This window comes from Helianthus annuus, chromosome 5 (genome assembly GCF_002127325.2).
Source record: "Helianthus annuus cultivar XRQ/B chromosome 5, HanXRQr2.0-SUNRISE, whole genome shotgun sequence".
NCBI lineage: Eukaryota > Viridiplantae > Streptophyta > Magnoliopsida > Asterales > Asteraceae > Helianthus > Helianthus annuus.
The window spans coordinates 172193198-172198243 of record NC_035437.2 but is presented as its reverse complement, the minus strand read 5'-3'; the positions used below and the strand labels follow the sequence as shown (position 1 = coordinate 172198243).

General features: G+C 32.0%; 1 non-coding gene across 1 annotated transcript; it reads right to left on the bottom strand.

Moving 5' to 3' along the window:
* Positions 1-448: 448 nt before the first annotated feature.
* On the bottom strand, positions 449-521 carry TRNAR-CCU. Its single transcript has one exon. It is a non-coding gene; the product is annotated as a tRNA-Arg (tRNA).
* Positions 522-5046: the final 4525 nt, after the last annotated feature.

Genomic DNA, 5046 nt, shown 5'->3' with positions numbered 1-5046 from the left:
GTATCAACTACATTTTTGGTTTCCTTTTACCCAAATTATGACTTCTTTTTTAGAGGCACCTACTTTTATTTGTAATATACAAACTTATTTTTATTCTTTTTTTTTAAAAGATACAACTTTTTTTTTATTATTTGGTAAACAATATTACATTTATTCAACCTGTGTAATACACATGATCTTGAAGATATAATTTTTTTATTATTTGGTATATAAAATTACATTTATTCAACCCGTAGAATACATTTTACAAATATAACTTTTTGTTATTTAATATATAAAATTACATTTATTCAACCCGTGTAATAAAAAGGTTTTTAACGATATATTGTTTTATTGTTTAGTATATAAAATTCATTTATTCAACCCGTGTAATACACGGGGTTATAACCTAGTGAAATTATAAATTATATAAACATTTGCAACGTACAAAAAATATATAACTAAAACACGCGCCAGGTAGGGGTCGAACCTACGACTTTCTGCTTAGGAAACAGACGCTCTATCCACTGAGCTACAGGCGCTTGTTAATTTTGCTGATTTCTAATTTATAATTGTTTCCTATCTTCAGTTAAATAGAAGAACGCTCTCAAAGTGCATAAAAGCACAATTAATCTAGTTGCTTCTTTCCAACCACCACACACGTATATTTATATTTATACTAGTAATTTTACTAGTTTCCTATACATAAATTTACTAAATGGAGGAATAGTGTCAGACAGCTGCCTGGCACTCCATCATTAGACCAACCAGTTTATTATATAATATCCATTTTAAATTATGTTTTTGCCTCTGTTTAAAATTACCGCTTTGCCCCCAGCTCAACTTAAAATTACGCTTTTGTCCCCATCTCAAAATTACGATTTTGCTGTTAATTCAAAATTATGATTTTGTCTGGCACTCCCCTATTGGACCAACCAGTTTATATTTTATATCCGTTTTAAAATTACGGTTTTGCCCCTCTTTAAAATTACGGTTATGCCCCGAACTCAAAATAAAATTACGCTTTTGTCCATAGCTCAAAATTACGATTTGTCCCTCGATTCAAAATAAAATTGTGGTTTTGCCCTCAACTCAGAATTACCTTTTCGCCCCCAGTTCAAAATAAAATTTTGTTTTTGCCCCTAGCTAAATATTACGATTTGCCCTCTGTTCAAAAATGTGATTTTTCCCTGTTTAAAAAGTTATGATTTCGCCCTCAATTTAAAATTACGTTTTTTCCCCAGTTCAAAATAAAATCTCAAAATTACAATTTTGTCCTCGGTTCAAAATAAAATTGTGATTTTGCATCCAGCTTAAAATTACGATTGTGCCCTTAGTTCAAATTTATAGTACTACCATCACTTTAGCTTTTGGCAAATTATGATTTTACCCCAGTAAAAAAAATACAACTTTCCCTCAGTTAAAAATTACAATATTGCCATTGTTTTAGTTTTTTTTTATCAAAACTATAAAAGTGTTTTGTTTTAATTGGTTGACTCAATTTAATTGTTTTTCGTGTCAATGAGCTGCCTAACACTCGCTCATTATTCGGCCATCGCCCTGCAACGCGGGCAGGGTATTAACTAGTATATGCTACAAACACCATGAAGAGGATAATATCAGGCAGCTGTCTGACACTCTCTAATTGACCACACACGTATATTTATATTTATATATACTAAAAACACCATGAAGAGGATAGTGTCAGGTCGTGACTTTTAGTATTTTACATTCAAATCTTCATCTTCGCTAATATACGTGTAGCCCTTCTGTTTAAAAAAAAGTTTTTGTTTTATTGGTTAACTTTGTTTGTATGCTTGTTTAGTCCATCTGTTATAACTTTAGTACTGTACATATTTAGTTCTTCTACTTTTATTTCTTTTAGTAATTGATCGTGACTTTTTGTATCTTGCTTTTAAACCTTCAACTTTGCTAATATACGTGTTTAGCTCATATGTATTTTAAAAGGCTTCCTTTTTATTGATTAACTTTGTTCATATGTGTGTTTAGCGTCTTTGCTTTAACTTTGGTAGTGTATATGTTTAGTCCCTTTACTTTTATTTCTTTTAGTATTTCATATAATAGCCTTTTCCCCTTTCTACTGTGACAAACCAACCCGAGGGAATAGTGATCGTTTGCTATTGGTGGACAACGCTACTACTCCTGGACTTTAATAAAGTTTCTCTATGACGAGCGTATTTTTACCTATGTCTCGGTGTAATTTTTATTGAGATCGTGTTATGACTTATGAGTAGTATGTTCAAGTAACTGAAACACATGCATACATGTTACCAAACTAAGAAATATTCTTCTTACTGCCCCGCGACACGGGCGAGGCATAAGACTAGTTAATTAAAAACAGAAGTTTCATTGTGTTTGCAAAATAAATTTTGATTTTGGTAAAGTTAATCCATATAATTTGGCTGGTGGTGCAAAAGAACACACTTTTAAACATAAAACCATTTGATTATCTATAACTTTTATTACATTTCTGTCCAATTATAACTCTTAGGTAGCGTTCGTTTCATGGAATGGAATGGAATAGAATTAGGAAGTTTTTCTTTGTAAATTGATCTTGGTTGGGGGAGGGAGGAATTTGAAATCCTTCACTCTAATGAAATTTGTGACTATTTCAACATTCCTTAGAAATCCTTCACTCTAATGAAGGAATGGAATGGAATGTTGAAATAGTCACAAATTTCATTGATTAAAGAAATTCACTGGATTTCAAATTCCTCTCTCCCCAAACCAAGATCAATTTTACAAAGAAAAGCTTCTCAATTCTATCCCATTCCATTCCATGAAACGAACGCTACCTTAGACATTATCATAACCCTTTGAAACTCTTATGTAAAACACATTTAGAAAAATTCATCAATAACCATAATCAGGTAAGGTTGAAGAGAAAAAAAAACCTTTGTTGTAAATATGGTGAAGATTCTAGTATCACCAGGCATACTTGTATACTATTTTTAAAATAATATTGTATCGTGACACGTGTTAGTATCATAATTCATAATCTTTTTACGTCTTTTATGTTTGAGTTCTCTTTTTGATTACATAAATTTTACCCGACCATATTTTTGGTCTCTTTATTTTCGTATTCAATGTATGAATATGCGAAACGATGCTAACTGATGTCTCATTTGACAAGATTGCTTGGCAAATTGAAGTTTTTTCGGACATTGATGAAATTCACCTAAGCTGATGTAGGCTCAAGTGTGGAAGATCAAGCCATGACATTTATTAGAGATTCATGATCAAGCTTCCAAGGGTGATTTACGAAAACAACCATAACTTTCGCTACGAGTCTCCGTTTTAGGCGTTCAACCAGCCAAATTGAAGTTTGAAACGAGGAGCACGTGGTGGAAAGGACCCGGAGGGGCCTTGGTCTTTTCCCAAGTTTCGGTCTTAAAAATGGATTCTAGTGAGAGTTATGGGCAGTTTTGTGTTTTTTCATGTTTTATGCACTTTGTTTTTGGGCTTGCGTTTGACCCATGGCCTTTTATTGGCCCGTTTCGAATTTCTGTTCTTATTTTTGATGGTCATTCATCAATTTTGCAATAAACCATCTTATCATTTTAAATTCTCTGCCTTTTGGGTCGAATTTGGGGTTTTGGGAATATAATCACAGGTATTCACTGAATCAAAGTGATCAATTCTTCATTATCATTTCACACGCTCCATCATAAATTGATCAAGACAATCTTTTATAGCGGTACCTAAATGCAAATGTTATATGTTCAAGTCTTGTAACTTGTAAAAAAGATAAGAGTGGACTATTACTTTTAAAAATATATAAAAAGTAATGATTGTAATTATAACATGGACAAAGTGCAACTATGTTGCTTGAATGCATGCAAGAGACATGAATAAATAAAGAAGTTTGAAAAGCAAAGTTTGAATAATTGTAATAGAAACCAGCAGCAGGAAGTGGTATTTATTTGGTTTAAAAATTAATAAAGGTAAAAGGGTAATTGCCATAATGAAAGGCTTTCATTTGATAAAGACAGGTACCAACAAGAACACCCTTAATTTATATAATCAAATCATGACATGAATGTAAAGAATGCACAAACAAAAGCTTGGTGCCCTCATGAGTTGGTAAAGTTTGTGACAAAAAGATCAAAACCCAAATATAACCGACTTAAAATTTCAAGTAAATTACAAAAACGTCCTTTATGTTTACACCAAATTGCAAAGTATGTCCTTTACCTTATAAAATGACAAAAAAAACATAGTTAATGTTATCAAATTCTTGCACGTTATGTCCTTTTACCATAACTCGGTTAATTTTCATAGTTAAATTAAATCTGACCAAATGGAAGTCAAGCGTGGTTGCATTCAAAGAAGCTGCATAGTTCAACCAGTTCAAGCATAGTTGCATCAGTTCAAATAGATCGAACTAGTAATCAAACCAATAGTCAAACAGAAGTCAACAATTACTAATCTATACTCCGTTCAAACTCTAATCTATCAAACAATGGACCAATCTATATTTCAAGCATTCTGTCTATACACAAAAGCATTATTAACAACCCCTACGCTATTCTATCATCCTGCCTCGTTCAAACCATATGTCCGTTTTCACATTGCTCAGAAACCTGAGCACCAGCCGGATATGGACAACCACGTGGCGTAGGGTCGCATTGAGCTGTATTCCGGCTACAACATTTGAAGATCATGTTCAAAACAATACATTTGGGAAAATTAACAGTATTAGTCAGACGATGCTTACCTAGGACACTTTAAGGGGGGTTAAATGATAATTATTCAAAAAATTAAAAAAATACAAACTTTGTGGACAAACTTTAAAATACAATTATTTTTGGTTGCTTAATAAAAAAACGAAAGCAACAAGACTACTCATAATGTGAAATTAAAAAATAAAACATTTTCGCCCAAATTTCAAAAACAAAACTTTTGTGGTCAATTATAAAAATTGATAAGTACACTCTTCATTTCATAGTGCTAAATCAAGGTCGGTATATGTATATATTATCATCTACATATAAGATAAGAGAGTTTAATAGTGTGAAGGTGCTAAAATGTGTCGTGTAATAGGTA